The sequence below is a fragment of the Babylonia areolata genome, chromosome 2, assembly GCF_041734735.1.
Source record: "Babylonia areolata isolate BAREFJ2019XMU chromosome 2, ASM4173473v1, whole genome shotgun sequence".
Lineage (NCBI taxonomy): Eukaryota > Metazoa > Mollusca > Gastropoda > Neogastropoda > Buccinidae > Babylonia > Babylonia areolata.
This window is the reverse complement of record NC_134877.1, coordinates 46,344,144-46,371,643: the sequence shown is the minus strand read 5'-3', so window position 1 is coordinate 46,371,643 and position 27,500 is coordinate 46,344,144. Positions and strand designations below refer to the sequence as shown.

Genomic DNA, 27,500 nt, shown 5'->3' with positions numbered 1-27,500 from the left:
GAAATACTACTCGGATTTCATAAAGTTAGATAGCTGATAAGGGAAGGCTCCAAAATATTTATGTACTCTTGAAAACATATTGAAAATTGTATATACAGAGGACAAACACTGTAGACAAACCGGATGATAATTAATGATAAACATTAAAAATAGATAAATTCCAGCCTTCACCTTGTGGATAAACCCGCACGTTCAGAAATCATCGAATCCACGCCAGCATTCCATTGGAAAAAAAAAAAACAAACGCACCTAGAATGTACTCATCCTCCGAAAAAAAAGAAGAAGAGTATATCTGCATACAATGCGAAGCCTAAACGGTCAAAACCCCATTCCCAGTTTAGAAAAAGTAAAACTGAGAAACGCATGGACGGAGTTGAAACTCACAAGGGAAGACGAATGAGGAAGATGAAGACGATGCTTCAGAGAAGAACAGTTTATACAGGTGTGTCTGTGTATAGACCACAAAAAGGTTTCGCACCGCTTCATAAAATGTTTTCATGAAATGTGCTAAACAAACGAGAGATGATATTATATCACGCACTGTGCATAATTGTTATGGTCTACCTACCACTGACATATATACAATTAATGGCAAACAGCTGTTTCGGGTACATGTGTATCGTGTAACGCTCGAAAACTGCGTTTGAAAAAAAAAAAAATTTTTTCAGCCAAAATGACAGTTACATAGTGGTTTATAAAGGACAGTTGTGGTTTTCCATTGTCATGAAGGTAGCACCTTTGGGTGTGAGCGGTGCTCACTGGGCTATATTGGCTGCAATCACCGCTCTTTGATGAAATGTCCGCATCATCTCACCACTGATGCCCCCAAGAAAAAAACAACACCTGTGTAACTTCACAAGTGGTCCTTGCCTTTTTTTTGGTGACAATTGTAGATGCTGGCTTCTCAACGAAAAGATCCAATCTTTTTTTTTTTTCCTGGTTCAAAAAGATTAACCAAAGAATTCGTGACTACGACACGTCTTTCAATCTTCCCTTCTTGAAAATCCGAAAAAAACCCAGAACACAATCACCGAAACCGGCAGAATTATTATGATTGGATACATGTTATTGCAAGACTGGTACATCAAATATAGTGCTGAACAAAGATGACTTTATCATTTACATAAAATCAAAATATTTTCATATCTTATTTGACTGCCGAGAAGGCTTTTGACTTTAAGAAACATATTTACCGTCTAAAAGCCCTTTAATGTTGTGTATCGGAAAATTATGTTTGCAAACTCACAAAAACAACTTGAAGAAACATATTTACCGTCCAAAAGCACTTTGGTGTTGTGTATCGGAAAACTATGTTTGCAAACGCACAAAAAAAACCTCTTTTTTTTTTTAAATACAAAGGTATCATATCATCTGCGGTTATAGTAAACGTGCGCACACCTCGGTGGTTGTTCAGCAAATAGAGGCGTTAACAGTGAAACCAATCTATCCATATCTGTTAACATACTGTTAACATAATCGCAGCAATGATAATGATAATGATATTACAATAATTAGTATTTATATAGCGCTTAATCTTGTGCAATGACAAATAAACGCGCTTTCGCACGTCATTCACACGCATGATTGGAGAAACTGAAGACAAGGAAGAGGCAGTGAAGGGAGGCTATCTTGGGAAGAGGTAAGTTTTAAGGCCAGACTTGAAAGAGCGGAATGCGGAGACCTTTATACAGGTTGAAATAGTCTCTCATATATGATATGTTGGAATGTTTTAAAGGATAATCGTGAATACGGTAAGCTTCAAATTCTAGCATTTGTCAAAGCGCGTGAACTCATCCATATACGCTTCACCACACCTATTTTGAAAAAACGGAGCAGACTCCCGATCTTCATATAAACCCAACTCGCTGGTTAGGCCTTTAGATCCTTCTCAAAGTTTGTATAAATCATGTTGATGTTGATAAAATAAAATGAAATAAAATAATGTTGACGAGATCAACAAAAAAGTAAGTACACTGAAATATAATACGATAAGATACATGCAGAATGCGGCCAAATACTCGCGTCACGTTTTCAGACATTTTGACATCAGTAACGTGATAAAAGACGTTAAAAGATGCCATTCATATAGCGCAGCTCTCAGCAGGATGGTTATTTACAGAAATGCCAAACACACACACACACACACACACACACACACTTTTTGTTACGTTATCTCTCTCTGTCGCGATGTGCGTGTGCGCTTGCTAGTGTGTGTTGTGTGTGTGTTTGCGTGTGTGTGTTTGTGTGTGTGTGTGTGCGTGCTATGCGCGAGCACACGAGCGTGTGGCTTGTGTGATTTGCTTCGTGTTCGTAACATCATATGCCTGAGCGACTTTTGCATGAGTTTTATAATAAGTTACATGTGAACTGCCCCCATCCATCCTCCTTGGACAGTTATATTCATTCCTTACCAACCATGAAATGGGAAAAGTGGACAAGAATGGGAACACGCAAGTCGAAAGTACGAGTCATCTCCGCATAAATGTGTCACTGAGCAAATGCACTTATCGAATTCAAACGTGACCTATTTCTGGAATGAGTGTTAGTCGGAACAATGAACAAATGAACAGGAGTTTACTAAATCTCGTAAAACAGACAAGCTGAAAACTTCATTACACCATAACTTCACAAACAGAAAAAGCAGATATATAGAATAGAACAGAACAGGATGAAATTTAAAAAGAAAAAGAAAAAAAAAAAGAAAAAAGAAAAGAAAAAGGAACAAAAAGAAAAATGAAATAAAATGAAACAAAAACGATAATAAACAAATAATCAATCTGTCAACATCTACATGGTCATACCATTTTAAACTAAAACTTCCTGAAAGTTGGACGCAAAGTCATGTTTGAGAACCAGGTTCTTGGGAGTGTGCTAAGGTGGAGCCTACACTACATACGAGGTCAGCTGCTTGTCCGCTCTATCAAAGTGTATTGAGGCCAGGTGCCAGTTTCATTGCTTGGTTCTAATTTTTTGACAGTTACACGTGCCTACGTTGACGGAACTACGCCATTGGTCAGTTCCATACAATACACAGTTAGTAGCGGGTTACGACCATGCTAGGCTCTTCTGTCCAAGCAATACAACTGGCTCCAGGAGAGTAAACGATTAACAAACAATAAATAGTGGTAACTCTCTCCATACACAAGGTACACGACTTCAAGTCAATGCTGCTTATGCTACCCATTTAGTTAGCACACAGGTGAATAAAATAAGCAGCACTGATTTTTGAAGTTGTGTACCTTGTGTATGGAGAGAGTTACCACTATTTATTGTTTGTTAAGGTGGCGCTAGGCTTGGATTTTTCACACACACACACACCACCACCACCACCACCATGACCACCACCAACAACAACCCAAAACAAAAACCACTCGTCGTATTTACAAAGAATAACAGCGGTGATTTAGATTTGCTTTAATGTTATTTTCTGTAGGGTCAGAAACGATACATCGTACAAAAAAGTTTGCTCTAGTATATATCATGAACAAGCTTAATTAAATCAAAAATTTAACATGCAACGGGTTTTTTTTAAATTTTTATTTTTAAAAAGGATACTGATGTAAACTGAGCTCCGCTACTCCTACTGGTATGTCATCTTCAGAAAAAACAAACAAAAAAAAAAACCAAACCCCAAAACAAACCCAAATCGGATCAGAATAAAAATACTGTGCGATGACCGTCGTCCTTTTAATTTGCTCAGTGATTCCCCCTGTTCGTATAATCGACAAAAGTTTACAGTTATCCCAACAACAAACTAAGAGCTGTATCATCTATGGTTTTTCCATTGCAATGGAAAACCATTAACAGCTGAGTCATGACTCTAAAACCAGGAGGCAAAACTGCACTGGCTCTTTGTGCTGCTGCCTTGGGGGGCTAGTTTGCCTTTGGGAACCATCCCAACGCCGGCTGTTCTAAAAGCCTCTTGGCCGAGAGAGTGGGCCGGGATGTAACTTGTGGCAAGACACTCTCCGCTATAATCAAATTCTAGCACAGATAATCGGGACAGAAGTTTCCTCCTCTGCTGTTCTGATGGTCATTGTCGAACACGACTGACTATCATACATACATACACACTCGTGCACCTTGCATGGCCTCTGCATACTCCGTTCAACCTGCCGCATTCCACACTTAGTGTTCCCCTGTCTCACAAATATTGGCTCTCGTTCCTTCCTACTCTATTTCTGAGACCCGTCTAAATTGGAAGAGTCTTCTTGTCTTTCCTCTTGGGCACTCTTCCAGTCTTGTGTGGCTTCAAGATACAGCTAAATAAAATGGAAATAGTTTTAAAATGTGTTCTTCACTGATCGGCCTTGTCAGTCTTCTTGTTCATTCCTTCCCCCGTCGTTGACTGCTTTGTCGTTCAGTCGTGGTCTCTGCTCCCTCCCTTGCCTCTCCCTCTCTCCTTTTCTCTCTCTTCTATCTCCCCCCCTCTCTCCTTTTCTCTCTCTTCTCTATCCCCAATCTCTCTCTCTCTCTCTCTCCTTTTCTCTCTCCCATCTCTCTCTCTCTCTCTCATTTTTTCCTCTCTCTCCCTCTCGCCTATTCTCTCTCTTCTCTCTCCCTCTCTCCTTTTCTCTTTCTCTCTCTTCCTCTCCCCTTTTCTCTCTCACTCTCTCCCCATCTGTGTGTGTGTGTGTGTGTGTGTGTGTGTTTCTCTTTCTGTTTAGTAGCAGTACATAGAACAGAGTCAGCTGGAAATCCGCGAAAGGATTATTGACTTGGCTGCGTTGTTCGTACAAGTATCTATAATTATAATAATTAGACACGCGTTTAACGTTATGCACTCTGGCTCCTTCGCACAGGGGTCGACAGAACGATTATTACCAACACCAATAAAGGAAAAAGGAAAGGTAACAAAAATCAGCAATACAGATCACCATATTCAGAGACTGCCAAGAGACTTACTTGAGAAAGACACTGGCATCATGATTGTTGTATCGGAACACAGCAGTAGTGCTGGCTAAAAAGAAAAACAAAACAAAACAACAACAACAACAACAACAACAACACCCCCCCCCCCCAAACCCAAACAAACAAACAAAAACAACAACAACAAGAAAAACAACCCCCTCCCCCCCCCCCACACACAAAACAAAAGACAAAACTCTCCACTGAACCACAACAACATCTCTCATAATTTATATTCCTTCTGTCTGTGACCGGTCCAGTCCTACTCCTTGAACCGTCATGACAACGACAGTCCATCTCCCCCCCCCCCCCGCCCCCCCACAACCCCCTGACCTGTCCGCATCTGACGGGTAGGAACAGACAGGACCTTTTCAGAAGCTGGTTCCCCTCCCCCCCTCCTTCCCCCCATCCCGACAACAAACCATCTACGCCCCCCCCCCGCCCCCCCGCCCCTACCCCCGAACCCCGTTCTTCCTTCCTTTTACCCCCCCCCCCCCGCCCCTACCCCCGAACCCCGTTCTTCCTTCCTTTTACCCCCCCCCCTCCCCCGCCCCTACCCCCGAACCCCGTTCTTCCTTCCTTTTACCCCCCCCCCGCCCCTACCCCCGAACCCCGTTCTTCCTTCCTTTTACCCCCCCCCCCCCCGCCCCTACCCCCGAACCCCGTTCTTCCTTCCTTTTACCCCCCCACCCTCCCGCCCCTACCCCCGAACCCCGTTCTTCCTTCCTTTTACCCCCCCCCCCCCGCCCCTACCCCCGAACCCCGTTCTTCCTTCCTTTTACCCCCTCACCCTCCCGCCCCTACCCCCGAACCCCGTTCTTCCTTCCTTTTAACCCCCCCCCTCCCGCCCCTACCCCCGAACCCCGTTCTTCCTTCCTTTTACCCCCCCACCCTCCCGCCCCTACCCCCGAACCCCGTTCTTCCTTCCTTTTACCCCCCACCCCCACCCCAACCCCCGGCCCCCTCTCAAACCTCCAGCATCCATCCCTCTGTGATCGCACACTCCCCGCTTATCTCCCCTGCCCATCCCCTCTCCTCCCTTCTCCGACTTTCCCCCTCACCCTACAGTGTGTCCATCAACATCTATGACGTAGGTACTACGGCAGAGGAAACCAACACTGACTGGCAGGTGCGCTTTCACGTGAGCTCGCTTTCTGCACCAAGTGTGTGCCTGCGGTTGGCCATAACATCTCCTCCCCACCCCCCCATCCCCTATCCCAACCCCCCCTCCTCCCTCCTCCTCCGCCCCACCACCACGACATTCTTATTAGCGCAGTATATTTGTCCATCCACTCAGCTACTGATTTAATATCTGTTCATCTGTTGATTCATCTACTTGTGTGTACCGTGTACGTGAATATGGAATAGTGGTAATGATTATCACAAATTGAACCAAGTGAAAGAGAAAGAAAGAGGCGGGCGGAAGACACAAGAGAGACAGATAGACAGAGATAAATACATAGACAGACAGAGACACAGAGAGAGAGAGAGAGAGAGAGACAGAGAGAGAGAGAGACAGACAGACAGACAGACAGACAGAGAGACAGACACACACACACAGACGGACAGACATACAGACAGATAAATACGTAGAGAGAGAGAGAGAGAGAGAGAGAGAGAGAGAGAGAGAGAGAGAGAGAATTAAGACTCAAGACTCGAAGAATCAAGTGATTTATTGTACACCGCACTTGGCTTGCTGTGATAATTCACAGCAAAATGAGAGAGAGAGAGAGAGAGAGAGAGAGAGAGAGAGAGCACCTAACCTGCATGCAGGTACCCACGTTCACCAGTAACACCAACACTGGTCTCACGTGCACCGCTTCAGGGTCTATGTGAGGCTGAACATTCACTCCACTGCTCTGGCTGACCGCCCCACCCGCAGCTAACTTAACTATCTGACAGTTATGTGAACAAGAGCACGGACTCTCTCAAACAGCTGACCCCCCCCCTACGCCCCCCCCCCTCCCCGCCCCCCTCTCCCAGGCCCCCCTCCTCAGTCATTACTTCATCTTCTGTGGTCAGCCTGACCCTCAGACCTCCATGCTGTCTATCTCCACTGACCATTCATACCAGGTGAGTCCCGTACGACAGGTGGTAACAGACCAGACCTTTCCCTTCCTGTATCTTTGCTGAACCTCCAGCACCCCTTTTTACCTCACAGGTCGCTCATGCTCATCCAACCCCCTAACCACCCCTCACGCCCCTCCCGCCCCCCCCCCCCCTCCAGTCTCCTCTCTCTTCTGTGTGTCCATCTTCATCCATGGGTGTATGTGGGTACATAATGTCGAGAACGTGAACAGTGACTGAACAGGCGGCAAATTTTAGAACTAAACCCCGACCCTTCACGTGCACAAACATCAACTCAAGCGACCCTCTTATAGAACAACAACCCCCGACCCTTCACGTGCACAAACATCAACTCAAGCGACCCTCTTATAGAACAACAACCCCCGACCCTTCACGTGCACAAACATCTACTCAAGCGACCTTATTTTTTGAACAAACCCCGACCCTTCACGTGTACAAACATCTATTCAAGCGACCCTCTTATAGAACAACAACCCCCGACCCTTCACGTGAACAAACAACTTTCTAAGCGACCCCCCTAGAGAACAGTAAACCCCGACCCTACATTATACGGGAACAAAACCCTTACCCAAATGACCCATACAGAACAATTAACACCCATCCTTCACGTGAACAACTACTACCCAAGTAAACCACTAAAGAGCAACAAACCCTGACCCTACACTACACGAGAACAATCAGCTACCCAAGTGACCTATTACAAAACAATAAAACAAATAAACCTCGACCTTCTACGTAAAAAAAAGTACGACCCAAGGAACCCACTAAAGAAAACTAACTCCGACACTACACTACACATGAGCGATCAACTACCCAAGCGATCCCCTCTACAGAGCAATAAGACAACAAAGCCCGACCCTAGCAACCCATTACATAACGACAAACAACCCCGACCCTTCACGCGAACAAAGCACTACCCTAGCAACCCATTACATAACGACAAACAACCCCGACCCTTCACGCAAACAAAGTACTACCCAAGCAACCCACTGCATAACGACAAACAACCCCGACCCTTCACGCAAACAAAGTACTACCCAAGCAACCCACTGCATAAGGACAAACAACCCCGACCCTTCACGCAAACAAAGTACTACCCAAGCAACCCACTACATAACGACAAACAACCCCGACCCTTCACGCGAACAAAGTACTACCCAAGCAACCCACTGCATAACGACAAACAACCCCGACCCTTCACGCGAACAAAGTACTACCCAAGTAATCCACACATTACGACAAACAACCCCGACCCTTCACGTGAACAAAGCCCGACCCTAGCAACCCATTACATAACGACAAACAACCCCGACCCTTCACGCAAACAAAGTACTACCCAAGCAACCCACACATAACGACAAACAACCCCGACCCTTCACGCAAACAAAGTACTACCCAAGCAACCCATTACATAACGACAAACAACCCCGACCCTTCCTGCAAACAAAGTACTACCCAAGCAACCCACTGCATAACGACAAACAACCCCGACCCTTCAGGTGAACAAAGCCCGACCCTAGCAACCCATTACATAACGACAAACAACCCCGACCCTTCACGCAAACAAAGTACTACCCAAGCAACCCACCACATAACGACAAACAACCCCGACCCTTCACGTGAACAAAGTACTACCCAAGCAACCCACTGCATAACGACAAACAACCCCGACCCTTCACGCGAACAAAGTACTACCCACGTAACCCACACATAACGACAAACAACCCCGACCCTTCACGTGAACAAAGTACTACCCAAGCAACCCAACACATAACGACAAACAACCCCGACCCTTCACGTGAACAAAGTACTACCCAAGCAACCCACTGCATAAGGACAAACAACCCCGACCCTTCACGTGAACAAAGTACTACCCAAGCAACCCACCACATAACGACAAACAACCCCGACCCTTCACGCGAACAAAGTACTACCCAAGTAACCCACCACATAACGACAAACAACCCCGACCCTTCACGTGAATAAACAACTGCCCAAGTAATCCTATTCGGAAGAACAAACCATGTGTAAACACAGCTACTAAACCAGCGGTCCCCCCACCTGAACGCCCCGATCTTTAGAGTATTCTCTACCAGGTCGCTAATCCCCAGTCACAAACACAGTGGCTGAGCTGACAAAGCAAGGCTCCAAGCGAAGACAGTGCAACGGGGGAAGGGGACAACAGACAGACTGATAGTGTCTCGAGTGAATGAAAGTCCCATTCAGGGACACGTTTCAGGTCAGTGGAACACAGCGTCAGATACACCCAATCTTCTTCTTTTTCTGCTGCGTTCGTGGGCTGCAAATCCCACGTTCATTCGAGTGTACACGAGTGGGCTTTTTTACGTGTATGACCGTTTTAAAACACGCCATGTAGGTAGCAATGCTCCGCTTTCGGGGGTGTGCATGCTGGGTATGTTCTTGTTTCCATAACCCACCAAACTCAGACATGGATTACAGGATCTTTAACGTGCGTATTAAAATTTTGATCTTCTGCTTGCAAATACACACGAAGGAGGGTTCAGGCACTAGCAGGTCTGCACATATGTTGACGTGGGAGATCTGAAAAATCTCCACCCTTTACCCACAATGGAAGGCAGGGAAGGGTGGCAAAAGGAAAAGAAAGGCATGAAGGGAGGAAAGGATAGCGGAAGGAAAGGATAAGCAAGAGAAAGACAAACAGTAAAGAACGAAAAAAGAGAACATGCGACAAGAAGACATGACAGAAAGACTCCCCCCCAAAAAAAAAGAAAGAAAAAAAGAAAGGCAAAAACACGACAGAAGAAACGAAAGAAGAAAAAGGGAAGAAAAGTACAAAGAATGGGGGGTGGGGGGAGGTGGGGGTGGGGGGGGGGGGGGGGGAGAACGGAAATACTACAAAAAAGGTGGACAGAGGAGACATAGAGATAGATGATAGATAGATAGATAGAGAGAGAGAGAGAGAGAGAGAGAGAGAGAGAGAGAGAGAGAGAGAGGGAGAAAGAAAAGGTACCAGGAAAGAATAACAGCCTCATTACCAGTCATTTAACTTGTTGACATTGACGTTGGGTTTAGAAAACCGGAGGCAACGATTGACTGTTCATAAAGGAAGCGTCCCTCAAGCCACCTGGCTATCCATTCACATTCTAGCCTGCCTGTCTACACTCTCGTCAAGAGATCTACCTCAAAGTCGGCTAGTTTCAGGTTTGAAATGTTCTGCCCCTGTAGCACTGAAATGCTCAGACGATGTTGATGATATTGGTGACGGCAATGGCGACGATAGTGAGGTTGCTGCGGCCGATGACGATAATGACGATGGCAACGACTATGACAATGAGTGGTGATTATGGTGATGACAACGACAACAACTGACGATGATGAAGTAGCTGTTGATGATGATGACGATAATGATGATGACGACGACTGACAATGAGTGAGGACAATGGTGATGGCAACGACGACGACGACGACGATGGTGATGTTGATACTGCTGCTGCTGCTGCTGGTGATGATGATAATGATGACAATAATGGGGATGATCACAATGACAATGGCAATACTGACGATGGTGATAACGAAGGGAACCTTAGTGTGTTTGGATTTGCAAGCGCACATCAACGACCAAAAACCACACGTGTGTGTGTGTGTGTGTGTGTGCGATACATTACATGCATGCTGGCGAGTACAGCGTCATCACCGTGGCCAGACAGTGATGCAAAACAAACAGCTGACTCCTCCTCCTCCCTCTTTTCATGCTCTCTGGCCCTTCACAACTCGCGCCGAGCATCAAAGCTTGTCACGACACGCCCCCTTCACGCACGCACGCACACAAGCGCACGCTAACATGCACGCACGATCGAAGACACGTGCGCTGCACTCCTAAACAGACACACACACACACACACACACACACACACACACACACACACACAGATCTCTCTCTCTCTTTCTTCCTCTCTCTTTCTCTCACCCTCTTTCCTCTTTCTCTCACTCACTCACTCACTCACCCACTCACACACACATACAAACACATAAATACACATACAGAAACACACACTCACACAGACACACACAGACACAGACAGACAGACAGACACACACACACACACACACACACACACACACACACACACGAGATGTACAGAACGAGAACGATGGAATGGCGTGGGGGAGTTCTACATAACTAGTAGCAAAGAACAGGGTTTTCAGGGAGGACTGAAGTTCAAGAAAAGAGAGCATCTCTGCACAGGGAGTTGGTTCCAGACAGCTGGGCCGAGACTGAAAAGAGAAAGAACATTAACGTTAAAGGATTAGGATCGGACAGCGGGAATGCAAAGCAGACGGAAGAAAACACGAAGCTGACAGGATGGGATGACGTTGATAATGTGGATGATATTCGAAAGATAGCTCTGGGCAGTGCCAGAAACACATATGAAGCAGATGGATGCGAGTTTATATCGCTGGGTCTGTAAAGGACAAGTAGTCAGAGAAGAGACTGCAAGAGAGGTTGTGACGTGTCGAGGTATAATGAAAGCTCTCGTTCATAGGCTTGACCGTTCTTTCAACTCCAGGACTAGAACTTATTATTATTGTGAGGGAGAAATGAAAAGTGTCGCGTCAACGATGCAGAAAGCTTCTTCGTTTTGTTTCCGCGCGCCATTTCAGTGACATTGCCCTCAGCCCGATGATCCCAAATCCATACTATACAGTCACATATCAGTGGACTTGTTCTGTCACACAGCCCCAACATTTGAGACATGTATTAACTATGAACGTAAGGACGCCATAGGCCATTCACCAGAGGAGAACCTGCACTGCCTGTATGTCATTTTGGTGGTGTTCAGCAACGGCTGATTTGATTCAATGCGTGACGGGCGTATTAGCCGAGTGGTTAAAGCGTTTGACTTTCAATCTGAGGGTCCCGGGTTCGACTGTCGGTAACGGCGCCTGGTGGGTAAAAGGTGATTTTTTCCGATCTTCCAGGTGTGCAGACCCGCTTGTGCCTGAACCCCCTTCGTGTGTATTCGCAAGCAGAAGATAAAATACGCACGTTAAAGATCCTGTAATCCATGTCGGCGTTCAGTGGGTTACGGAAACAAGAACATACCCAACATGCTAACTCCAAAAAACGAAGCATGGCTGCCTACATGGCGGGGTGAAAATGGTCACACACGTGAAAACCCACTCGTGTATATACGAGTAAACGTGGGGGTTGGAGCCCACGAACGAAGAGGAAGAAGAAGAATAGAATCAGCGCACCCTGGACACCACTTACTGACGCTCCCTACTGGCGTATTCTACCTTCTAAATGGCACCCAGGTGTGTTTCATGGTCTTGGGTTCTCCTTCGACTGTTCGGCACCAGGTGTTCTTCGGCATTCCTCACTTGCGTATTACCTTTCTGGTGTCTGGTGAAGGGCTGTCCTGGTGATATGACCTTGTTCTCTTCCCGTGATGTGTGCAGTCCATCTCCACCACGCCTTTATCATGGTGATGGTCCCCGTGTTCTGTTGGTTGCACTGGGCGAGTAGTTGTTTGATTGGAGATGGTATTGAGCAGTTGTTTGATTGGAGATGGCATTGGAGATGGCATTGAGTAGTTGTTTAATTGGAAATGGCATTGAGTAGTTGTTTGATTGGAGATGGTATAGAGTAGTTGTTTGATTGGAGATGGCACTGAGTAGTTGTTTGATTGGAGATGACATTGAGTGGTTGTTTGATTGGAGATGGCATTTAGTAGTTGTTTGATTGGAGATGGCATTGAGTAGCTGTTTGATTGGAAAGATGGCATTGAGTAGTTGTTTGATTGGAGATGGCATTGGGTGAGATGATTCGCAGGATTCTTTAGAGGTTTCTAGTATTTCCCCACTGAAGATGTCATTTATTATTATTCTGATCAGTGAGGCTCACTGGACATTGAGCAGTTCGGAAAGTTGCTGAGATGTGGAATATTGACATAAAGACAAACAGACAAAAATGTTGGCAAACCAAATAGCAAAGAAAACTATTCCCTGTAGAAAGAGAAGCAAAGACGACGAAAGAAGAAAGAGAAAGGAGAGTGAGGGGTAGAGTGGGAAGGAGACAACAGGAACATTCCTTTCTTTTCTAGGATAATAAATCACCAATGCTGTTTCATCCAGTCATCACCCTAAACAGGTATACACAACACATCAATAACATTCTACTGCATGGTGTGTGTGTGTGTGTGTGAGAGAGAGAGAGAGAGAGAGAGAAAGAGAGAGAGAGAGAGAGAGAGAGAGATAGGGAGAGAGAGGGGGGGGGGGGAGAATTGTGTCATGTTTCGAAAAGCTAAACAAAACAAACACACACACACACACACACACACAGACACACACACACACACACACACACACACACACATACACACACGCACGCGCGTGCGTTGCGTGTGCATGCACAATTATCTTTTTTATCGGACCCAATACATATACATCAACTCTTTTCGACCTCATTTCGTGATGTCTAGCCAATAAGTACTACTACTACTACTACTACTACTACTACTTTTACAACTACCAGTCAGCTTTCGAACTGATGACACCACATTTCCTTCCTTCCCTTTCAGCCCACCCCAACCCTCTCTTCATACCACGCACTCCCTTCATCCCCTTCCTCCCTTCACCCTCTCCCTCTCACTCACCCATCGGCCCTGACCAGTCAGTCTATCTATCTGACTGGCAGGTTTAACAGACAAGGCCTGCTTCGCGGCTTATCTTCTCTTGCCCGACTTCCACCCCCCCCCCCCCCCTTACTCCCTCCCCCCCCCCCTCCCTCACACCTCCCTCATACACCCAACCACCCCGTTCTGCCCATCCGTCACTACTTTCCCCTCTTTCCTCCCCCTTTTTCTCTCTCCCCACCCACACCCCACATCCCCTCCCTGCTCCCCCCTCCGAGCTCTGTCTGTCTCTCATCACCCATGACGTAGATCCATAATGGCAAGGAAGTCAACAGGGTCCAGGTAGACTTTCACTTCCTCGCCCCACTGAACCAACAGTTCTGGTGATGGGTCAGAACTCCTCCCTCAAGAAAACACTTCAAGGAGGTGATTTGCGAGTGTAGACAGAATAGCGTATATATATATATATATATATATATATATATATATATATATATATATATATATATATATATATAAAGGATCAGTATATTATGAAAAAAAGTTAGCTCCTACAGCCTTTTACGACCACTGGGGCAGTGATTTCATATCTACTGTGTCTAGGAAGTAATAAGCAAAGGGACTGAACAACAAGTGAAAATACATTAGCAAAGAGACCGAACAGGAAGTAATAATACATGGCGGAGAGACTGAACAGGAAGTAATAATACATGGCGGAGAGACTGAACAGGAAGTAGTACTACATAGCGAAGAGACCGAACAGGAAGTAATAATACATAGCGGAGAGACTGAACAGGAAGTAATACTACATAGCGAAGAGACCGAACAGGAAGTAATAATACATAGCGGAGAGACTGAACAGGAAGTAATAATACATAGCGGAGAGACTGAACAGGAAGTAATACTGCATAGCGAAGAGACTGGACAGGAAGTGTTTATATAGCGAAAAGACTGAACAGGAAGCGTCAACATATGGCGAAGAGACTGGACCGGAAGTAATAATACATAGTGCGAAGACTGAACCGGAAGTAATGATTCATAGCGGAGAGACTGAACATGAAGTAATGATTCACAGCGGAGAGACTGAACAGGAAGTAATACTACATAGCGAAGAGACTGGACAGGAAGTGTTTATATAACGAAGAGACTGAACAGGAAGCGTCAACATATAGCGAAGAGACTGGACCGGAAGTAATAATACATGGCGGAGAGACTGAACCGGAAGTAATAATACATAACGAAGAGACTGAACAGGAAATAAGAACATAAAGCGAAGAGACTGAACCGGAAGTGATGATATACAGTGGAGAATGACCAGGTAGTAACAATCACCCTTGGCATCCACGTTTAAACAAAAGGAACAATAAATCGAAATGTACTCATCATCCCAACAGCTACTAATAAGACCCCCTTCGATTTTCGCAATGAGATTAAAATCCATGGAAAAAGGATCCAAACGTATGGTATGTATGCACTGCTGGACCCAATGGTCGGCCAACAATTACTATCCAGCCTGACTGGAAACTCGATCTCCAGGCTGAGAATTATACAAATGGAAAAAAGTGGCATCAATATGACGAAAACTTGCAATTGTAACAGTTTCAGATTGTCATTGACGACCATCCTTCTCACCTCATCCTAACCAATCTGCCTTTCTGAATTTCGCTGACATAAGGAAGACTTGATTTGATTTGAATAGTTACATAGCGCCTATCCTCGGTCGGAGACCAAGCTCTAAGCGCTTTACAAACATGGGGCCATTTACACAACAGGCTGTCTACCTGGGTAGAGCCGACTGAGGATTGCCATTGGACGCTCATCATTCGTTTCCAAGACTTGTTTCTGATAGGATTGAATTTAGAAAAAAAATATTGTCCAGGGACTTGTCTTTGGCAGAGGGGATCGTCACCTCTTTCCATAACACCTTTTCAGCTCCACGAGTGCTGCTAACGGGGCTGACATTAGTCATTATTTAACGGGATTTATTTGTGAGCTAACCGTCACGGGCCGGGAAGGAGGAAGGGCTGGGTAGGGGCGGAAAAGGGAGTGTGAGCTGGAGAGAAAGAGAAGAGGGTTGTGTGTGTGTTGGGGATAAGGGGGGGCGGGAGGGGGGGGGGGGGGGGGGGGGGGGGGCAGGCGGGCGTCGGCTCTAATCAGTCAAGCTGGATTCAAGGAGGGGAGATGTTTACTGGACAGCGAAACACGTTCAGCTGGTTTGGTTTTGTTGTTGTTATGTGACCATTACCGTAGTGGGGCTCTCTGTGGTCAGTCTGTCAGTGGAGGGGAGTGTGGGGGATAGGGGTGGGGGTTGATGGGGAGAGGGGAGCAGATGGAGGAGGGGGTATGGAGTGGTTTGTGTGAGGGGAAAACGAGAAAAGGGAGTGTCAGTGAACCATAGAGGACGTCTTGAGTGTCGAAAGGAAGGGGGAAGAAAAGGTAAGAACAGAAAGTTCTTTTAAAACGTAAATGTTCTACCGTGTATTTCTAGACGTGTCTCTTGGTTTTTTTTTCTGTTCCCCCCGGCCCCAGCCCCAGCACCCCTCACCCCCACCACCCCTCCATCTCTCTTTGCTTTCTCTCCTCTCTCCCTTCCTCCACCTCTATGCGTACATACGTGCGTGCATGCGCGCGCCTGTGTGTTGTGTGTGCATGTGAGTAGGTATATGTGCTATTGTGAGAGAGAGAGACAGACAGTGACAGACAGCAAATTACAGACATACATCTGCATATGTGCCTCTGTCTATGACTGTCTCCAGCACGCAACACACACACACACACACACACACACACACACACACACACACACACACACACAGAGTGACACGCAGACACACAAACACACACAGTGACACCACTCCCTCACATACACACGCATTGAGAAAGAGAGAGAGAGAGAGAGACAGAGACAGACAGAGAGACAGACAGACAGACACACACACACACAAATTGACACTCCTCCTCCCCCTCTCCCCCCCCCCCCCTCCCCCCCCCCACACACAGACGCACACATCTCCTTAAGACTACCACATACCACCCCCCCCCTCCTTCTCTCCTCAACAACCAATCTTATTACCCCTCCCTCCCTCTCTATTTCCCATAATTTTAATTAGAACTTGCTGCATCTATTTGTGGTGTCTCTCCTTGAACCGCCCACCCTCTTGCCTTTTAGGATTCCCCGCCTCCATTCCTTCTGCCATCTCCTCTCTCCCCTCCCCCACCCTCTCCAACACCTGCATCACCGTCCCCAAACTACCACACTTCACCTTGTTTTCCAAAAGTTCGTTCCGTTTTTAGTTTGACAATGCAGTTTTAAAAACAAGCTTTGTAACACCACCACCACCACCACAACAACAACAACCCCCCAAAAAAAAACAAACAAACAAACAAAAGTCAAACAAAACAAATTGAAGACAGTTACAGAAATAACCTCTTCAATAGTCTGTTGAGTTTTCTGTTTTGACAAACAACAAGTTTCTTTAAAAAGCAAGAAAAAAAAGACAAATATAAAACAAACAAATAAACAAATATGCGGAAACCCATCCTTCATTCGCTACATACGTTTTCATTAATCCTGTTTCGAATTTGCTTAAAAAACAACAACAATCTTTTGGCACACTGTTAACAAGGAAAACAAAACAAAACAAAACAATGAACTAAACAAACACAGGAACCCTCATTGCTTCCCAACTCGACTTGGCCTGTTTTCAAAAGTTTGTTTAGTGTTTTGTCTCTGTCAAGACGCTACCAGACATAAACAACAACAGCAACAAATCTGCAACCAAAAAGAAAACAAATACAGGAACACAACGTGAAGTTGACAGGCCTTTTTCAAACCAGTGTAATAGTGAATAGGTTGGGTTAAACCACGAGGATGGCGCACAGCATTTTAGGGATATTCCACTATAAAGTGCACCTGATTAATTTAAGTAAGGAAAGAACGATTTTATTGTCAGTATTCGTCTGAATATCAGTTCACAATCTGGTGGGCATTTGCTTCATATTTTTATCGTATTTTATTTTATTCTTATTTATCTATTTTGTTCGTTTATTTATGTTATGAGATTTGTTACTCAATTTTTAAAGGATGTTCTCGCACCTATTCATTGTTTCGGACCTTATGTGATATTGCTGATTATTGCTGTTTTTGATATGAAATCACACAATGTGAAAAGATCTTACGTTGGAGGATACACAAGAATTTCGTTTACTAAAAACATTCACTTTTGACACAGCAAGGTTTCGTTTTTCTTTAAGTATTGAAATCAAATAACTAAACAAGCAAATAAAATACAGGAAATAAACGAAAAGAAAGGAAAAACCAACCAACACTTTTAATGGGCATACATTTATTCTATTGCACGTTTTCTGACAAAATTGCACGTATACAACAAAGGGTATATCAAAGTGATGTGCAGAAATACTACTATTTACACAACCACTGATGATTACGACACAAACAGAACAGCGGTAGAGAAAGAAAAAAGACGAGAAAGAATGGAAAAGAAACCACACACACACACACACACACACACACAATGAATACGGAGAGACAGGGAGGGAGGGATACAGACGGACAGGGACATTTTTTTCACAGGAATTTTGCCAGAAGAATCCTTTTGATGCCCTTCTCTTGCTTTGTCTCTCTGAAATAATCCTAATTCGATTTCCATGTACAACGAAAGCATCATTGAGCTCGCAGGAACCTGTTCTTTTGTGAAAGATGTACCTCTGTTACGTAACGTTATCTATTTTCAGTAGCCACAGTGGCGCACTTAATCATTTAACAAAGCTGTTTCTTTTCCACAATTATCTACTTGCGATACGACACAAAAATACTCCAGAAAACCCTCCATGTGAAGATTTGCTGCACTAACATAAGAACATTAAGACATGATAGACAGACCAACCAGTATGATGATGATGATGATGATGATGATGATGATAATGATGATGATGACGACGATAATTACAAACACCAGACATGCACGAAACAACGCATTCAAATGCTTCGCTGATACAACAAAGAAAATCAAACAATGACCACAGTTATCAGTAAGAATATTGAACGATACCTTCAGACTGGACTGAAAACTTCATCTCTGCATTCAAAGAAATGCCCACGAATAACCGTGTCATGGTTGCAACACAAAATCATCCTTGCAGCCTGAACCTGATCGTTCAATATTCTTACTGATAACTGTAGTCACTGTTTGATTTTCTCAATGATTGCCTTGCATGTCTTAAAAAAAAAAAAAAAAAAAAAGGAAGAAGAAGAAGAAGAACAAAAAGAAGTATGGCTAAGTCCTTTTAGAATTATGAACCCACATTCGGGCGCTATTTGTCATACAGATGTGGGTTTGTTTTGCACACACACACACACACACACACACACACACACACACACACACACACACATCACTTTTTATGTCTGGCCTTAAAGCCCCCCCCCCTCCTTTTCCCAAAACAGCCCCCCTCCATCCCCCATTCCACCCCTATCTCTTCCAAGTTCTCTAGCTTTCTATTACCACGTATTCATTGGTTTTATCTTGCACCCCTCTGAAGAAGAGTTGAGCATACATGCCTGCATGTGAATGACTGATGTGTAATCGCTTTGATTTTTTGCCTCTTCACAAGCCACGGTGATAAATAATAACTTCTTCCACTTCTCCTTAACGATGATGACGATTACTATCATTATTGCTATCAAATTTGTTGTTGTTGTTGTTGTTGTTATTTTTCTTGTTTGCTCGCTTTTCTCATTTTATTACTGTTATCATTTTTCTTACCATTATCATTATCGTCATTATCATGATCATCATTATTATTCTATGACGTGATTTAAAGACGGAAAAACACGTAAAAGCCCACTCGTGTATACTAGAAAATGTGGGAGTTGCAGTCCACGAACAAAAAAAAAAAAAAAAAAGAAAAAAAGAAAGAAAGAAAGAATTATATATATTTACATATATACGTATATGTGTGTGTATATTATTCTTTTATGATCATCTTAATCATCATCATGAGCATAGTTCAACCAGCAGACCCCATTATGTACAGCCCACAGCGCAGTAGACGCGCTGCGTGTTCGTGTGTGTGATGGACTTTGAGGCAAGTGTAAGGCGAACGAACTGAGAAGGTGGTGGTTGGCCCGACGTGCTATTGGGTTGGAGTGATGGTGGGGGTTGCGGTGTGGGGTTGAGGGGGGAGGAGGGAGTGCGGGGGGTGCTGGGAAGTTTTCACCCCTCTAACTTCCCCCTCTCCCCCACCCCACACCCCACACACATACTCACCCCACTCTCGCCCCACACTCCTCAGCCGAAACAGAGAGCTCTCTCTCGCGAAGCGCGGAGTAGGGAGGTGGGAGGTGGAGGGGGCTGGGGGGTACACACATATATATATATATATATATCTATATAACCAAGAGAGAGAGAGAGAGAGAGAGAGAGAGAGGGAGCAAGAACAGAGGAACGAACAGACGATAGAGAGTGTCTTCGGGGAGTACCTGCTTGTTTTGTCGGGAGGCGTGTACAGTATGTGTGTATCCACGCCGCGCTGCCGGCCGACTTCAGTATCTTCTTGTTTCCAGTGCCGGTCGCTCGGTCTGCCAACCCCGGAGTTGAAGGTAAAATTTAAAAAAAAAAGGAAAGAAAAAAACAACAAAGAAACAGAAAAAAGAGACCCCAACAAAACAAAGCAAACAAACAAACAAAAAATACATATCGTACGTTCTGTCTTCTGATGTCGCTGCTGGTGAAGTTTGTGTCATTGAGTCACAAGGTGGTGGTGGTGTTTTTTTTTGTATCAGTATCAGTAGCTCAAGGAGGCGTCACTGCGTTCGGACAAATCCATATACGCTACACCACATCTGCCAAGCAGATGCCTGACCAGCAGCGTAACCTAATGCGCTTAGTCAGGCCTTGAGTCAGGCCTTTTTTAGTGTTGGGCAAATAGAACGAGAGATACTGTTTTGTCTCCTGATAGGAGTACTTGCAAGGGGGTTGGTGAGGGGGTTGGTGTTGGGGTTGAAGTGATGTGGAGTGGGGGTGGGGGTGGGTGTGTGTGCGTGGGTAATGAGTCTGTGGAAAAAAAAGAAGTTAAAACAAAAAAGTTGCCACGGGCGGCGGGAGTCTTGAATCAGTGTAGAAAGAAAGAAAAGAAAGAAAGGAAAACAAGTTAGTGGCTGATCGGTTCACGTTGTCAATCACTCTTGTCTGCGTCTCTTTCTGTCTTGCCGCTTGTAGGTTTGGTATTGTTTTGTTTTGTTCTTGGTTATTTGCCTTTGTTGTTGTTGTTGTTGTTGTTGTTTTTTCCGAGCCAAAGGTGTTCACTGTGTGACTTTCTAATTCTTTTCTTGTTGTCTGCTGGTTGTTTTTTTTAAAAATCATTTGTCGTTGTACTGTAAAGATTTGCCTCTTCTCTCTCCGTCTGTCTGTCTGTCTGTCGGTCTCTCTACATCTCTCTTTCTTCCTCTTCATTCTTTTTGTTCGTTCTCTGTCTCCCTCTCCATCTTTCTCTCTCTATCTCCACCTTTCCATCGATCTCTTCAATATATATATATATATATATATATATATATATATATGATATTTCTCTTTTTTTCCCTCTTTGAGTGTCATCCTTCTGTCTCCTCTTTCGCCATCTCTCTGTCTCTGTCTCTCAGTCTCTCTCTGTCTCTCTCTCTCCCCCCTAAAATTTCAATCCCTGAAAAAAAAGCAACACCTTCTGAGTTCTGAGTTTTTTTTCCTCTCTCTCTCTTCCTGCCAATGTGTGTGTGTATGTGTGTGCGTGCGTATGCGCACGTGCGGGTAATTGTTTATTGTTCGATAGACGTCGAGGGAAGATACCGATGACAAAAAGACTCCCAAAGAGTGTGCTATCTGAGGTTAACTTGGGACTGTTTGACATGCCGAAATTCCACTACACTGTCGTTCATAATAATGCACGTTGACGCCAGTCACGTCTCGTAGACAAGAGCTTCTACGATAATGATATCTTTTGGTCAGGAGAGTGATCCGTGAAGAAAGTTGATACTACTTGCGGGTTCCTCCAGTCACGATGCCGTAAGCAACACTGTTATTTCTTTTATAAATGAATGAATCAACAGCAAAAACCCCTTAATCAGATGTTTTATTGAGAATGCTGAGAATTGCAATTAGCAATGTAATTATATGACATGAATGAATACAAATAATGCAGAAAGAAAATAAGAGAGACAGGAGGAAGAGAGAGAGGGAGAGAAATAGAGAGACAGACAGACAGACAGACAAAGAGAGAGAATACTAAGAACAATAACAAATGTTTTATTTGACAAAAAGCTCTTTTGGGTCAAAGAGGAGACATCAGTTTTAACGAAAGCGTCACGAACGTGCATTCTCATAAACAACATTCAAGAGGAAAAAAAGTATATAAATTTTCCATCCACATAGTCGTGTCGTGCGTTATTGATTTGGTGTATTGTGTTCGATTTCGTTAAGCAAGAGATTTCGTTATATGTATATATAACAAGGCCCTTTTCTTTTAAAACATGCTTTGCTTAAAAGATGGATCTCTGGAAGACAGTATTTGGTAGCATCCTCTCTTCCCTGACGCAGTGTGATAACTAGATAACATATCATGATTTCGCTCTACCTTTGACAAGGGCGCAATAGCCGAATGCTAAAAGCGTTTGACTTTCAATCTGGGGGTTCCGTTTTCGAATCTCTCCCAGGTCAACATATGTGCAGACCTGCTAGTGCCTGAATCCCCCTTCGTGTGTACACGCTCGCAGAAGATCAAATACGTATGATAATGAGCCTGTGATCCATGTCAGCGTTCGGTGGGTTATGGAAACAATAATATAGCCAGCACGCACCCCCTCCCCCCCGCCTCCCGAAAACGGAGTATGGCAGCCTACTTGGCGGGTAAAAAACAACAACAACCACACCCCAAAAACTGTCATTAATGTAAAATGTTACATGTCTGTCTGAGTGAGTATGTGTGCGTGCCTGAAATCTGACTGAATGACACAGGAATCGAATGATGAGCGCCCAGTGGCAGCCGTCAGTCGCCTCTACTCGGGTAGGCAGCCTGTTGTGCAAGTGACCTCGAGTTTGTAAAGCGCTTAGAGCAAGTTCTCCGACCGAGGATAGATGTTGATTACTGTTCTGGCGAAATTCCATTTTTGAAAGAAGAATATCAATCACCGGTATACTGTCATAGGATTCTGCCATTTCATGCTAGATCTGGTGACATGAAAAATCAGTTTTTCTCCAGTAAAAAAAAAAAGAAAAGAAAAGAAAAAAGGTATATATATATATATATATATATATATATATATATATATATATATATATATAAACGTTCTTCACAACCTAACGCCTGACGCAATCAAACAGTAAAAAAAACCGTTCCTCGTTAGTACATTATTTACTTTTGTTTCCCAGTTTTCGGTACAATTACCTTGTGTGTGTGTGTGTGTGTGTGTGTGTGTGTGTGTGTGTGTGTGTGTGTGTGTGTGTGCGTGCGTGCGTGCGTGTGTGTGTGTGTGTGTGTGTGTGTGTACGTACATACGGCGTGCGAGAGAGAAAGAGAGAAAGGGAGAGAGAGAGAGACAGACAGACAGACAGACAGACAGATAGACAAAAAGACATACAGAGACAAACAAACAGACAGATAGAAAGAGAGAATAGATGAATGAATGAATGAATGAATGAATGACTTAAGAAATATTTATTTGTAACGGGGAAGGTTGTAGCACATTGACCAGTGTTTGTTTTGACACAAAAAAACATAAAGTATGCATACGAATAACAGAAGAACGGAGAAGAAATCTGAGATAAATAGTATTGCAAATGAATTCATGCAGTGAGAGCGGCGAGTGATGTGACAGAGAGGTGGGGAGAGAGACAGAGACACAGACAGACAGACAGACAGACAGAAGGCAGAGACAGTTCAGTTCAGTCACTCAGGGAGACGTCACTGCGTTCGGACAAATCCCTATGTGCTACACCACATCATTCGACAGTGTAGATAGAGAGACCCTGTGGAAATTGTTGAGGCACTATGGAGTCCCGGAGAAGACCATCACCCTGATCCATAATACCTACCAAGGGATGTGCAAGGTTTCACACAGAGGCCAGACGTCAGAGAGTTTTGAGGTCCAGACTGGAGTTCGGCAGGGATGTCTCCTATCGCCCTTCTTCTTCCTCCTGGTCATTGACTGGATCATGAAGACCACTACCACAGAAAAGAACAACGGCATGCAATGGACATTCTGGGTACAATTGGACGATCTCGGACAGCCAGATGAAGATCAACACATTTGCCGACAAACCAGTCACTGCAAGTGGTGAGCCGATACATGAAGTTGATTCATTCAGCTGTTTCGGTAGCATTGCTGATAAACAGGACGGCACTGGCAAAGATTTCACACTTCCAGAGTAGGCAAAGCTAGAGCAGCCTTCATCACCCTCAAGAACATCTGATCCTCCAAAGAAATAGCCACGACAAAAATACGCATCTCCAATTCCAACGTAAAGTCCGTTCATCTGCACAGATGAGACACGTAGAGAATGACCCAAAGGATGCTACAGAAAATCCTGCCTTTTATCAAGAGTTGTCTGAGGCGCATTTTTGATTCAAGATCCATTGGCCAGACAAAATTAGAAACGAGGAACTGTGGTAAAAAGGGGGACAGGAACCAGTTGAGAAACAGATCCTGAGACGAAAGTGGGGATGGACTGCCCATACCTTGAGGAAATCGCCATCAATCACTACACGCTAGGCCCTGACCTGGAATCCCCAGGGGAGAAGAAAGAGAGGACGGCCCAAGAACAGCTGGAGGCGGGACACTGAAGCAGAGCTAAAGAGGCTGGAATCCAGCTGGAGGGATGCAGTAAGGACAGCCATGAGTCGAGTTAGGTGGAGAAACGTCGTGGATAGCCTGTGCTCCACAGGGAGCGAAGGGCCTAGGTAAGTGAGTACACCACATCTGCTAAGCAGGTGCCTGACCAGCAGCGTAACCCAACGCGCTTAGAGACAGAGAGACAGGAAAACAAAGACAGAGACAGAAAGACAGGCAGAGAGACAGAGACAAGTGGAGAGACAGACGCAGAGTCAGAGACAGGCACACACACAAAGGCCAAGACAGGCGGAGAGATCGAACTGTACCCGGTTAATTATCACAACGTTCAGACCACTGACAGTCACACAAGTTAGGATATAGTGCAAACGAGATAAGAGTCATGATGAGTCAATTACATTTTCAGACAGATCAAATCATGTCAACTTTATCATCTCTCCTGAGAATTTGCTATCTGACTTTGTAGTTCACAACAGAAACATAGGATAATTATGTATTTTATATGAAAAAAAAACCACAATAAAAAACAACATGTATGTATTTGATTAAGCATTCAAAGAGATCGCATAAATTTACATGGACATATTTAAGAACATTGATTTTACAGGGCGGGTAGACGGCTTGTTAGATCCACTGAGGGTCTTGCGGGGGATGGAGCCAGGGAGGGGGGGGGGTAAAAATAACGTGAAAGGAGTGGATTTAGCGCCTAAGCTCGCATTTCGGAGGTTGTTAGTCCCATTTACGAGCGTAAAAAAAATGTTATATGAGCCTCGCGGTCGCGTGTTGTCCTGTTGGTGTCAGTGTGGTGCTGAATACACTCCACCCCGTCCCCCCCCCCCCCCCCCACACACACACACACCCCGCAACCCCTATTCCCTCACTGCTTATCCCTGTCGGCCGTATCAGCTGAGATGACATAATTCGTTATGACCACTCTGCTCAGGCCACTAAAACCCCCTGTAACATCTTTTACTCTCTCTCGTATCGGTTACACCAAATCTCTTCTGGCTGGCATCCGTAACAATCTTCTTCTTTAAAAAAAAAAAATCTAGAAGTGAGCTGCACGGCTTTCATTCAGAATATTTAGACAAACCCATATGACTCTCCTTCTTCTTCTTCTTGAGAAACTACATTGGCTGTCCATCTTCTTACTGGATTGGTGGTTACAAACTTAGCTGCCACGTGTCATTACTAAACCACAATGCACCCACATACCTTTGTGATTTACATTTCATCTATAGAAACTCCGTCTGGCTCTTTACGTTCGGCTGGTGAGTCCAGAGTGCTGACGAAACAAACAAACAGAAATAAAAGTCAGATCCAGCGCTCCGTCTCCTACCCTGGCCCAGCAGTGTGGAGTGAATTGCCCATCTCAGTCTGCCACGCGGATTCCCAAGTTCAGTTCAGGTTTTTTTTTTATAAAAAAAGTCTCTCAAAACATACATTTTAGGGTACAGCGGGGGCTGGGGGTGGGGGGGTCTCCACCGGTCCGTTACTGTCTGATATCCCTGTGGAGCCAGTTCACCTCTTTCTTTCTTTTAGCGCAACTGGTGCACATCTTCTTCACCTGATGTCTTTTCGGTCCTCGAACTCTTTATTCAACAGCCCTTAATTTGCTCTCATGTGGTCATCTTCGTGCGAGAGACGAGAAATAGGGGGAAATGGGGAGAAGTGATTGCTAGGGGTGGTATTCAAGAGGCGATCAAACCTGCGGGTAAAGGTGTACCTGCGGGTAAATATACGTAGCTACTTGAGGCTAAGCAAACGGGCCTTGCCTCATGCATATTTACCCTCAGGTACACTTTTACCAGACCTGCAGGTACAATGGTCTCTTGAATACCACCCCAGGTCACTCAGTGGTACCCCTACGTTCATGAAACTACGGCATGGAAGAAGGAAGAAGAAGAAGAAGAAGAAGAAGAAGAAGAAGAAGAAGAAGAAGAAGAATCACTTTCCAATGCTGACTTTCAGATGAGTTTTCTGGTTCCAGGCTTGATGGATTTTCAAGTGGTTATCTGTGGTCAGTAAATGCTGGTAGTAATAACCCAACCCTTCCACCTGGCAAGCTGGTTCCCCAGGTGAATGAAGCAGCTGGTCCGGTTTGTTTCTCCAGAGATCATGGAGTTACCTTCCCCTTGTTTGGCTGTTGCCCACACAGTCCCTTTGGCAGTCGGTTAGTCGTTGGACTGTGTAGTGATCAGGGTTTCAGCATGGTGCTGTGTCTTTGGGAAAGACACTTTTCTCCGAATGTTCTTTACCTACCCAGGTGTGACTGGCTACCTGACTAGGGAAGGTTAAAAAGGCAGAGGAGAGGACTGGGCCTAGGCTTCATGTGCCAAGCTCTGGACACATTGCCCCGATGCCTCAAAAAAGGCTTCAGGACATTTGTTAACCTCTTTTTAAACTACAGTCCCTTAAGGCCTCTCTTCCCCTGCGCCTGTTTCTGCCGAAACAAGAGTTTCTTTGTCTTGCAGTTATTTGTCATGTTTGCTCTTCCCACCCTCATACCGACACCACAATACCTAACTACCTACCTACTCACCACCTGGTGACCAACCTATGTACGTATCAGCCCTTCACTTCCCCACCTACCCACCAAAACATTCAGTCTCCTTTCTTCTCAATCTTCCCCTGTTCAGAATCGTCCTCTCTCTCTCTCTCTCTCTCTCTCTCTCTCCCCACCCCCTCCCTCCCTTCTGCATTGTCCCGTCTCCCCCTTCCACGTATCAACGTTTCACATATATGAAGAAGCGCGACCACTACGCGTTCTATGTGAACGTGGCAGTGTGAGAGGGTGGTGGAGAGGGGTGTGGTGTGTGTGGGGGGGGGGGGGGGGGGGTTGAGGGTCTGGCTGGAAGTATGAGCATGTCGAGTGATGAATCGGCTGTCATGGGGCCTGAAAATAGTAACGTCCATCGTGATAAGCCTAATCTTCTCTCCTTTCTGTTGTGTTGAAGACCTCCCTCCCTCCCCATCCCAAATCCACACCCCCCCCCCTCTCATTTCCTTCTATTCTCTCTCTCTCTCTCTGTGTTTTTCTTTCTGTC

The 27,500-nt window shown here is 44.9% G+C and overlaps 1 protein-coding gene across 2 annotated transcripts in view; it reads left to right on the top strand.

The window, feature by feature from the left end:
• Positions 1-27,500, top strand: part of LOC143279467 (uncharacterized) — a 97,457-nt gene that overhangs the window by 11,083 nt on the left and 58,874 nt on the right. Inside the window, exon 1 of one of the 2 annotated variants that reach the window (XM_076583512.1) lies at positions 20,098-20,235. The exons of the other annotated variant lie outside the window; for it this stretch is intronic. The gene's annotated coding sequence lies outside the window, so the exon portion shown is untranslated. Of the gene's footprint in view, positions 1-20,097; positions 20,236-27,500 lie in introns of those variants that run through there. 2 annotated transcript variants of the gene reach the window in all.